We start from the raw sequence: 12,500 nt of genomic DNA, 5'->3' as shown, positions 1-12,500 counted from the left end.
ATGAGTGTACATGGTGTGTGTGTGTGCATGTTTGTGTGTGTAGGAGGAGGAGTGCAGAGTGAAGAAGGGATATAAACACAATTTTGTTAACTGTTGACATTAAGTTCCTTTTTAGACATTCAAGTGAAGAGTATACCTGGAAGTGGCTTTCATGGGAGCTATTTTTTAAGATTCAATCTAGTGTATATGGTAGTTGAAACCATATAGTATCTGAGATAAGCAGGGAAAGTCTGAAAAGTGAGAAAATATAATAGTTAGGGAACCTAAAAACTTGAGTTTCAGGCAAGAAAAAAGTACATGTAAAACATACATGTTTTACAAGAGCAACAAGGCAAAAGGAAAACTAAAAGACAGTAGCGTTTGGAAATAAATGGAAAAGAAAGAAAGTTGTTGGGTTTTTATTTATTTATTTATTTGAGAGAGAGAGAGAATGAAAAAGAGAGCCAGAGAGCGCTCACCGCTCACCTCTGAGCAGAGGGAGAGGCAGAGGGAAATCTCAAGTGGACTGAACAGGGTGCCCAATGTGGGGCTCAACCCCATAAGCCATGAGGGATCATGACCTGAGCTGAAATCAAGAGTCTGATGTTTACCCAACTGAGCCCCCCAGGTGCCCTGAAAGGAAAGTGTTAAGAAAGAAGTTGCAGGTCAGTTCTCCATGGTGAATGACTGTTCTCCACGGCTCTTGTCTCCACCTTTGAGTGACCTTCCCTTTCAGTCATCCTCCTCAGCCACTTCTATTGAGGACATTGGAGAGGATGTTCTGCTTAGTAAGTCAGCAGCTGAACACAGAAGTTTGGACCCCAGATGTAAAACATTAAAAAAAAAATCATTATTGCTTTTTCATTCCAGGTGGCTCAGTTGGTAGACAATGAAACTCACTCAAAATATTTGTGAATTTCTTGGCAATTGATTCAAATCAATAAATCATGACTGCAATTCTAAGACATGTATCATTACAGATTTAATTATGATTATTTGAGATGCTTCAGGCTTCTGTGGGACTGTACCTGTAAGGATATTCAATATGGACTTTGGATGATTTTCCCAGGTTCTTTCATTTCTGACGTAAACTCCATGTTCTAACTGTGCTTCACTGTGAACAATTTTCTAAACAATCAATATTGAAACTTATGCCTAACAATCTTTTATAAATTGTCCCATCTTTCTTACCTGATTTTACCTCTTAGCTATACTCCAGTTACTTTTTGTTCCTTTTCCTAAATGACTTTGTTCATACTTTATCCTTGTAGGCAGCAGCTCCAGCCCTCACACATGTATGAGGAAAATTTTTCATTTGTATTTTAGTAGAAAATTATTAATACAGTAATTAGACACAGAGAAACAAAGAAACATTATATATATATTATGTTACATACATATATATATAGTTATAGAACATATAGAATATATATAGTTAAAGAATACTTCGTGAGTTAAAGAAAGCCTAATTTTGATTCCAGATGAAACTTCCTAAGTTTGGCTTAGTTAAAGTTATTTTCTCCACTTAGGAAGCTAATTTCAGTATGATGATTTTCATGCATAAAGATGTAGATAAAAATGTGTGGCAAAATTGTGAAAATAAAGGTTTCTATACATTGTAATTAAACACAACTGCTATTTCCCCCATTTATACTTTTGAAAAAATGTTTTATATCTGTCTATACTGTGTTCTAGTCATCACCTAGGATATCCTTAAGTAAAAGTAATAGCTGAATAATTGTGGTTAAAATATCCATGGATCCTTCAGGTCCATTATATTTGTACCTAAGCCAATCAATCCTAATGATATCACCAAACTTTTCGATATAAAAAAATCCAAACACATATCATGTATTTAAAGACTATAGAGGTATCAGATTAAAATAAAAATCACTTATTTGAATATTATGTTTCATAATTGTTATCAGTTCAAAATGTCTAAATCAAATACATAGATAAAAGGATAGATAGACATAGGGATGCCTGGGTGGCTCAGCGGTTGAGCATCGTCTTTTGGCTCAGGGCATGATCCTGGTACCCTGGCTCAAGTCCCACACTGGGCTCCCCACAGGGAGCCTGCTTCTCCCCCTGCCTGTGTCTCTGCTCCCCCCTCTCTCTGTGTGTGTCTCTCATGAATAAATAAATAAATCCTTTTAAAAAATAGATAGACATAGATACATAAGTATATTTCTTATAGTGACATACTTAACTGAATCAGAGATTAGGAACTATACTAAAAGATACACTAAGACATTATTGCTATGAATATTTTAAACAGAAAACAAAACATTTAAATCTTAAGCTTAAAATTTGACATATGTAAGTTAACAAATTAAAAAGGAAAAAAAGGTTTTACTGTAGAATATTCAAGTTTTAAATAAATTGTTGGTATTTCTAAGAGAATCATCAAAAAAAGAGTCATTCTCTTTGTATTTATAATGTTTAAATGCCTTGTCCTCTTGAAAATCCCTGATATTAGTATGCCATACAAAATGTATTTACCATTTTGCCATCTGCACATAAATTTGTGCAGTTTTAAAGTGTTACAATTATCCTTACAGAAGATTGCTACTGACTTCTTTGATGGACTTTTTTACTCTCCAATTCCCATGTAAAATAGCATAGAGTATGTTCACATGATGAATTATAGCATTTCTGAAATGGAAAGAAGTAGAAGTGATCAGAATGTTGTTTAATAATATTACATTCTGTGAGCATGTACACTGAGGAAAGAAATGTGGTGTTAGGAACTAATTCAGAATCATGACAGGAAATGTTCCATGCCATATATTTCTGGTAAAATTCCTCATATTAGAATGGGCCTATATGATTTAAAGAGAAAAAGGAACAATTAACTGATAAGGGATATCCACCCTTTTCTAAAGGAATGTCTTATTTACAAAATAAAGATTAAACACCTTTGTGCTCTATAAATTACTTATTGTGGGTAAAGTAAATAAATGTTGTATTTAAATATTAATTCTTAGTTTTACGTATTTTTCAAGATTCACTGAGAAAAATTGATTTTGTTATTTAGCACATTTATTATGTAAAAGCAATCTGTTCAGCTCTTATAGACATCAATTAGAAAAATATAGACATTTCATCCAACAAATATATTAGTTTTGACAGTAAATTTTAAATTTGAACATGAGGTATATTTTAACATAGCCTTGTGAATTTACTAGGCTATTTAAACCTATTTAAATTTCTATTTAAAGCTTCATTAACTTTCACTATTACATAACAAAATATTTCCTACATCTTAAATATCAAAAAAACATGGATGAGACAATTCCAATATGGTAACAAAAAGACTACTCATTTAAAGTGATGATGTAGATATTTTGAAGGGATGAAAACATATTTACAGTGTTTCTTGAGCTTATTTTTGTGTATGTGTAAAGTGGTCCAGTTTCATTCTTCTGCACTTTTAAGCAGACAGACTTCTAAGTACGTATAATTCCACTTTGAAATAAACCTATAGAAATACTTTGAATCTGTATTATGTGTGTATGTATGTAAATTTTAAAAAGGTATATCCAGCTAACCTTTTATACTCCCAAATATATGTGACAAATATATTACTTTTAGAAGATCAATTTAACATTGATCATACTAGAATTCAATTTCCAGTGAAAGTGGAGAGAGCTTCTGATTTAATGATGCAAATAACATCATCAGTACCTGCCATATGAGACTTATTCAATGAATAATAAATACAGAAGAAATAGATGTTTGGATATACCTCTATCTATGTAGATATTTGTATATAAATATACATATATATCTAATTAAAGAATTTCTTTTTTTTCTTTTTTCTTTTTTTTTAACTTTTTATTTATTTATGATAGTCACAGAGAGAGAGAGAGAGAGAGGCAGAGACATAGGCAGAGGGAGAAGCAGGCTCCATGCACCGGGAGCCCGATGTGGGATTCGATCCCGGGTCTCCAGGATCGCGCCCTGGGCCAAAGGCAGGCGCCAAACCGCTGAGCCACCCAGGGATCCCTAATTAAAGAATTTCTATATATTTTATTGTATATTATAGTTTTTTACAATTTTCTATTTCTAACTGAATTTTTTCTTTCAAGAATATATTACTAATATTTTTAAAAGCTCTTTAAGTTTTATAAAATAAATATTAATAAACATAACATTAGCTTTACCAAGTTTCATTTAAATTCTTCCTACTGGGATGCTTGGTTCAGCAGTTTGCCTTTGGCTCAGATCATGATCCCGGGGTCCTGGGATCGAGTCCTGCATCGGGCTATCGGGCTACCGGCAGGGAGCCTGCTTCTCCCTCTGCCTATGTCTTTGCCTCTCTCTCTCTCTGTGTCTCTATGAATGAATAAATACAATCTTTAAAAAAAAATTCTTCGTACTACGAGAGTTTAAAACATAGATATCAAGGCCCTCTGATTTATAGTCAAGTAAAGCAATTTAATAAGTGTTATTTTTTCTTCTAAATACAAGACTTTAAGCTGACACAAATTAGGTTCAATATTGAATACAATTTTAATTAGTGAGCATTCAGTATATTTAAGAATGGAAATATTATTTGGATATTAACTAAGCATTAGATTACATAAATTTTTGTAATGGCCTTCCTAGTGTTTAGGAAATATTTAAAAATCTTGTGGGATACCCGTTTATTTATTTATTTTTAAATAAATTATGTGAGAATCACTAGAACTACTGGCAAATATTTTGTTTATTTTTCCACACAGAATATATATTTACCCTTCTCTGATCTCTTTGAATCAGGTATGTCCATTTGACTTGGTCCAGTGAAATGTGAGAAATGAAATATGTTGCTTTCCAAGAAAGGTCTACTATTCCCTAGTTGGTAAATGTGGAATTACCTCTGTAGGTGGACCTGCCATCAGTATAGTGTCCATTATACCTTCAATGAACAGAGACCCTCATTGTGCCTTGATGAAGATAAAACTTGAGGGAAAATTTTCAATTTATTGTACTAATCCACCAAGATTTTGGATGTGTTTGGTATCGCTGCAAAACCTAGATGCACCAGATTGATGCAAATATGTTATATTACACAGTAAGGATATGCCTATGTGACTAGCATAGATTAGGAATCTCAACAGAAACTATGGCTTGGGATCTTTAGTTCCAAAATATTCTATACATATGTCACTTTTCCAAACTAAAGAGAAAGTCTCTCTAATTTGGCATATACATAAAATGACAGTTAATATTTATGTCTGTATGTCTAGTCCCTTGCTCTGAGGCAGCCTTTGACCATCATGAATATTCTTACTTTAATGCTATGTGATAATGCTTGCTTTTCCTATAATAACATGCAGACTTGTACAAATTATTACTGGTTTCTTTGAGTTTTCTTTTATAATAGAACCTGGGTCAAATGAAACCAGTAGTATACCTTTGTATAATAATTACTCCATAATCTATTATGCCTGTAAAACTCTAATTAATATCAATATTTTTATTAATATTATTTAACTCTTTGCAGAATTCCAGGTATTTTTTAAAGTTTGTTTTCCAATTTAATACTCCTACCTTTAACTCTACCTAAAACATTGTTAAATAAGTCACTGCATTTAAAAAAAAAAAAAGCAGAACAAAACAACCAAAAAAAAGTCATTTCATTTTTATTTGAAATATTATGCTTTTCATATCTAGAAACAAAAAATTGTATTTGATTCATTTTAGGTATGCTTGAATATTTTTAAGCCTTTAATTGTGTTGTTGTTATTCTTTATTTTTTACTTTCTTATTTTATTTTTTAAAGATACTTAATAAGATTAAACATTTAGTAGTATTAACATTGCCAACAGATGTTAGTTGGGCTTCTCTGCCTCTATGTGGTCTTATATCATCAGAGAGACTAGATTTAGCTTTTCCCCAAGTTCATCACCAGTCAAGTGCCAGCAGAGTTAGAATAAAAGGTGCATGTCCTCCTGAAGTCTAGGCCTGTAATTCACATAAAATTACTTCTACAACATTCTACAGGTTGAAGTAAGTTGTGTGCAGCCCAGAATCTTTATTAGTCTTTATTTCTTTAAGAAAAAAACTAAAGTCATACTACAAACAAGTTTGTGATACAATGTAGCCACTTGTTGCAATCTACCACAAACCCAAAATAGAAGATATTTAGAACACACATAAACATAAAAACATTAGTATTCATGTAGTTTTAATATTGCAGCTTTGTGATATATTTTGAAATCAGGAGTGTGATGCCTCTAGCTTTGTTCTTTATCAAGCTTACTTCAGCTATTCAGGATCCATTGTGGTTCCATATAAATTTTAGGGTTATTTTTTTAAGTTAGGATTGTTTTTCTATCTTGCAAAAATGTTGGGATTTTGATGGGGATAACACTGAATCCATATATTGCCTTGGTTACTATGGGAATCTGAATAATGTTAAATCTTCCAATCCACAAACACAGAATATCTTTTCTGTTATGTCTCTTTAATTTATTTTAAAAACCACTGTTTTATAGTTTTCAGTGTACAAGATTGTCTTTTACTTAAGTCTATTCCTAAGTATTTTATTCTTTTTAATGTTATTATAAAGTGTATTGTTTTCTTTATTCCTTTTTAGATGGCTCCTTGTTAGTGTATAGAAATGTAACTGATTTTTGCATGTTGATTTTGTGTCCTGCAAATTTACTAAATTTACTTATTGGTCACAACAGGTGGTTCTCTGTTTTGTTTTGTTCTGTTTATTGTTACTTTATTTCTTTTTCTTCTTTTTTAAGAGTCTCTAGGGTTAGCTACATAGAAGAGCATGTAATTTACAAAGATTTTGTTTTTTGTTTTCTGTTTTGGATTATTTTTATTTCTTTGTCTTACATAATTTCTCTCTCTAGAACTTCCATTCCTATGAAAGGTGGAAACAATAGTCATTCTTGCCATGTTCCTTAGCTTAGAAGAAAAACTTACTTTTTCACCATTGAGTATGTTAGCTGTGAAAAGCTACAGTAATTAATACAGTTTAGTACTGACATAAAAGCAGAATATAGAGCAATGGGACAAAATGGAAAGCCCAGAAATAAACCCACATATATGTAGTAAACTGGTCTTTGACAGGAGTCCAAGAACACACAATGGGAAAGGATTGTCTCTTCAACAAATTATGTTGAAAAAACTGAATACCCACCTGCAAACATACGAAATTAGGCCCTTACTATGCACAATACACACAAATCAACTCAAAATATATTAAAGCCTTAAATGGAAGAAATCAAACTATAAAGCTGCTAGAAGAAAACATAAGGGAAACACTTTTTTATATTAGTCTTTGCAATGATTTCTTAGATATGACACCAAAAGCAGAGATAACAAAAGCAAAAATAGACAAGGAGGAATGCATCAAAATAAAAACATTCTGCACAGAAAAAAAAAAGATAAAATGAAAAGGCAACCTATGAAATGGGAGAAAATATTTGCAAATCATATATCATAAAAGAGCTTAACTCTTTTACAATATACAAGGAGCTCCTAAAACCTTTCAAAGGAAAGAAAATTAAAAAATGGACAAAGGACTTGAAGATGTTTCTCCAAAGAGAACATGCAAATAAAAAACAGGTATATTAAAAGATGCTCAACATAGCTATTTATCAAGGAAATTCAAATCAAAATCACAATGAGGGATTATTTCATGCTTGTTAGAATGGCTATCATATATAAATATAAAACAAGATTGGTAAGCTTATGGAAAAAAGGAATCTATGCACTTTCAGTGGGGAAGTAAGATAGTGAAGAAACTGTAAAAGAGTATGGAGATGCTTCAAAGAATTGAAAACAGAACTACTATATGAGCCAGTAATTTCACTTCTTACTAATATCCAAAAAAAAAAAAATCAAGATCTTGAAGAAGTATCTGCACTCACACATTCATTGCAGCATCATTCATAATAGCCAAGATATGCAAACCAAGTATCCATTGACAGATGTGTGGATTAAAAAAAAAAGTGGTATATACATAGGATGGACTAATAATTAGCCATGAGAAAAAAGAAAACTCTTTTACTTGTGACAACATTGATGAATGGAGAGGATATTATTGTAAACTAAATAAGCCAATCATAGAAGGACAAATACTACATAATTCCATCTATGAGGTGTGTCTAAAATGTTCAAACTCATAGATGTAGAAAATACAACAGTGGTGACCAAAGGCTAGGGATGAGGGAAATGGAAAGTTGTTATTTAATGGTTATAAAGTTTAAGTTACAGTAAATGAAGACATTATAGATATTTCCTATAAAGCATAGTTGGCTATAGTTAATCATATATTATTATGCATTTCAATATTTTTAAGAGGGCAAATATCATGTTAAAGTGTTCTTTAGAAAAAGTGACAAAAGGAAACTTTTTTTTTTATTTATTTTTTATTGGTGTTCAATTTACTAACATACAGAATAACCCCCAGTGCCCGTCACCCATTCACTCCCACCCCCGCCCTTCTCCCCTTCCACCACCCCTAGTTCGTTTCCCAGAGTTAGCAGTCTTTACATTCTGTCTCCCTTTCTGATATTTCCCACACATTTCTTCTCCCTTCCCTTATATTCCCTTTCACTATTATTTATATTCCCCAAATGAAAGAGAACATATAACTTTTGGAAAAGATGGATATGTTTATTGCTTTGGTTGTGGTGAAGGTGTCAGGGGGATTTGCATATGTCCACCAAATTGTACATATTAAGTATGTGCAGTTATTTGTATACTAATTATATATCAATGAAACTGTTTAAAAAAGAAACAAAAACATTAGTATTGGGATAATATAAAAATATTGGTCAAATAAAAAAAAAAAACTAAACCAAGGTGAAAACAGTAAAACTGATAATTCACAGCAAAGGGGATTGAAAAGGTAAACATAAAAAAAAATGAAAAGGTAAACATAAAAAAATAAACTACACTGATAATGTATGTAAAGTAAACATTTAAATACTTACATTCCCTTGGAAAAATTATAAATCTGTCTATGTTGAATTGACAAAAAATAGAGGAAAGCTTATTTTTTTTAATATGGTGTTGATAAGGCTAAAATTTAAAACAACCATGAATATTGGCCAATTGTTTTCTTTTCTTTTTGTGTCCTTACATGGCTTTGGTATCAGAGCAATGTTGTCATCATAAGATGAATTTGAAAGTGTTCTCTCCCCTTCAGTTTTTTGGAAGAGTTTCAGAAAGAATGGCATTAATTCTTTAAATGTTCAGTAGTATTCATCAATGAAAATGGTTCCTGGGCTTTTCCTCCTTGGGAAGATTTTAATTACTAATCCAACCTTCTTGTTATTGGTCTGTTCAGATTTTGTATTTCTTTCTGATTTGTTCTTGGTTAATTGTGTGTATTTCTAGGAATTTATTGCTTCCTTCTAGAAGATCTAATTATAGATGTATAATTAGTCATAGTAGTCGCTTATGATCCTGTTTATTTCTGTAGTATCAATTATAACATCTTTTTCATTTCTGATTTTATTTCAGTCTTATTCTTTTCTTAGCTATTCTAAGTAAAGTTTTATCAGTTGTTTTTACCTTTTTTGAAAAATCATCTCCTAGTTTCACTGATTTATTCCCCTCATTGTTTTTCTGTTCTCTGTTTTATTTATTTTTGCACTAATCTTTTTATTTTTTACCTCCTTATGATAACTTTGGGCTTATTCTCTTTCTAGTTCTTGAAGTATAAAGTTAGGTTGTTTATTTGAGATCTTTCTACTTTCTTAATATATGAAAGAAACGAACAAAGAGAGAAGGAAGGAAGAACAAAGAGAGAAGGAAGGAACGAAGAAAATAAAAAGAGAAAGAAAGAAAGAAAGAAAGAAAGAAAGAAAGAAAGAAAGAAAGAAAGAAAGAAAGAAAGAAAGAAAGAAAGAAAGAAAGAAAGAAAGAAAGAAAGAAAGAAAGAAAGAAAGAAAGAAAGAAAGAAAGAAAGAAAGAAAGAAAGAAAAGAAAGAAAGAAAGAAAAGAAAGATCCCTAGCTTATACCATTCACAAAAATTAAATCAAGATATATTACAGACAAAAATAAGACCTGATACCATTGAATTCCTAGAAGAAAACAAGGAGAAGCAGCTCCTTTACACTGATTTGGGAAAAAAAAATTTTTTTTTTTTTTGGTATGACACCAAACCACAAAAAACAAAAGCACAAAAAAATAAGTGGAACTATGTCAAGCATAAAAGCTTCTACATAACAAAAGACAATCAACATAATGTAAAGACAATTTCCTTTCCCTTCTAACATGTGGAATACATCAAAAGTAATAGGATATTACTCCTGAGTGTAGAGGACAAAGTTTAGGATGTCCCCCTCTCTCGATTTGGTCAAGTACACAGCCATACTGTGAATTGCCTGGTAATGAGGGTAGAAGTTGGCTTTCCACTAACAGCCAGTAAAGAATCTGGGCCCTTACCTCAGCGTATGAGATTATCCCGCCAATAAGTATGTAGGTGAGCTTGGAAGCAGATACATCCTCAGTCATACCTTGAGATGATTGTCACCTTGTGAGACCATGCTGGGAGTCTTCACTCACAAAAACTAAGAAAATGACTATTTGGGAGAAATTTATAACACAAGATTAATAACTGATACCACCAGTGAAAGGGAATGATGTCATGTCATAAAACGAAAAATATCCAGTTCTAGATATATACTATAAAAATAGTATGGCCACAATAAACTAAGAAAGAGACTAAATAAATGGGTTATTCAAAAATGAAAAAAAATTTAGTTAATAAACACATGTCAACCTAAAATACAAAATTATGAGTAAACCATTAAATTATAATTATATTAATATATATTTTATACTTGGACATTAAAGTAACAATTATATACTATATATAATTTATTCATATGTAGTAAGAATATTTTAATATCAATCCATGATATAACACAAAGATCAGGATAGTGCCCCAATGAAGGATCATTGAGCAAAGAAGGCATCATGTCATTTATAATGTTCATTTTTCAAAAAATAGGTCTGATGCAAATGTGGCAGAGTGCTTTTCACTTTTCTTACATTTTGGTAGGGTATGCAAGATATTTTTTATATTATGTTCTTTTTCTTGTTTGAAATATTTCAAAAAAAACAAAACAAAAAAAAGAAATATTTCATAATTTTTAAGAATAATATTTAAGAAGGAAAAGTAAAACTTTACATTGTGACACATTAATATGAACTTGATAAATTGACAAAATAATGGAGATTAAGAACATCTGCATTTGGTTTAGACAAGCTAAGAGAGGACTGAATTAGATACAGATCTTTCTTATTGTAGCAATCTGATGACAACAGGATCAGCAGCCATAGCACAACAAATGAATTCCAAGACATTAAGCAAACAAATCATTTATATAGAATAATGTAAACAAATCATTTATACATCTACGGCACATAGTGCATCTCTAAACTATGCCTTAGAGACATCTAGTAAATAGTACAGAGTAAAGCTATCATATTTTGTTATTGTTGGAAAAAACACTTAAAATGACACAATCCACTAAAAATAGAAAATATTCAGCCATGGAAATCTGACATCTAGGAATATTAATATTATTATGTTAATTAGAAGGTAATATAATTATTCAAAATTTTAGTCACATGATGCAAAGAGCAAGATGCAGTCATGTCAAGCAGAGACCTGTGACAGGCAGGGACCTGTGTCAAACAACGATGCAGACAGCTCAGACCACATATCCCCGAGACCAGCACTGGCTGATGACACCCTCATACCTGATAACCAGCAGACATAGAGGAGGACTGCAAAGTCCCAGGATTGATGAAATCCCTTTAAAAAGAGGATTTTTTTGCAGGAAACTGCCAGACTCCTCAGACATTGACCCTTCTCTATGTCTGACCACTTTAAAAAGGCAGCTGCCACTGAAAGCCCTGCCCAATTGATCTCCTAACAGAACAGAGGCCCTTCACTGCTTGAAGGTGATAAGCAGTAAGTGCTGAAGCTGACCCAGCTGGACAGAGGCCTTATCTCAACTGTGGGCCCACGGACTGACTTTGTGTTTGGTTCATTAACCGCCAACCCCCTTTTCTATCTTTGTCTTTTTTGACTTGTCTTGTGCCTTGCTTTGTGTGATGTGTAAGAAGCCAAGTTAAACACATGCAGGAATGTCATTGAGTTTGGAATCCTACACCTGCCTTATTACTACGTCAACCTTGCTTTATGACTGAATAAAGCTGCCATCATGGAAAGATACAACTCGTGTGCCAGCCTTCAGAGCCTGCTCATGACACTGATATGCAGTAAATCATATTAAAGATGGGCAGTCCTGAAGTGTTTTTATGATTCTATTTGGTATACCATACAGATAAACTCTACAGGTTATACATTTTTTAAACTAATCTGTTTCATTTTTAAAAAAATTATGAATTACTAAATGATAACATACATGATAACAAAATTTCATTTGTATGTATATTTTGTTTTTATTACCAAAAATTGATAATAATTAACATAATGTCTACTTTTTATATGTTTTGTTTTCATCATAATTTGCTTAATAAACAGGGT

The 12,500-nt window shown here is 31.8% G+C and overlaps 1 long non-coding RNA gene across 13 annotated transcripts in view; it reads right to left on the bottom strand.

Annotated features, from left to right (window-relative positions):
* Window positions 1–12,500, bottom strand: part of LOC140632722 (uncharacterized) — a 186,520-nt gene that overhangs the window by 131,298 nt on the left and 42,722 nt on the right. For 10 of the 13 annotated variants that reach the window (XR_012030416.1, XR_012030408.1, XR_012030407.1 and 7 more), the window contains 3 exons: window positions 10,385–10,521; window positions 4,146–4,317; window positions 2,482–2,634 (listed from right to left, as the gene is read on the bottom strand). This is a non-coding gene — a long non-coding RNA (uncharacterized lncRNA). The remainder of the gene's footprint in view (window positions 1–2,481; window positions 2,635–4,145; window positions 4,318–10,384; window positions 10,522–12,500) is intronic. The other 3 variants (XR_012030417.1, XR_012030411.1, XR_012030410.1) reach the window with 2 other exon arrangements.

The sequence above is a fragment of the Canis lupus genome, chromosome 4 (assembly GCF_048164855.1).
Source record: "Canis lupus baileyi chromosome 4, mCanLup2.hap1, whole genome shotgun sequence".
NCBI classification, from domain to species: Eukaryota; Metazoa; Chordata; class Mammalia; order Carnivora; family Canidae; genus Canis; species Canis lupus.
The sequence above is the reverse complement of the archived record's forward strand: the minus strand, read 5'-3'. Positions and strand labels throughout refer to the sequence as shown.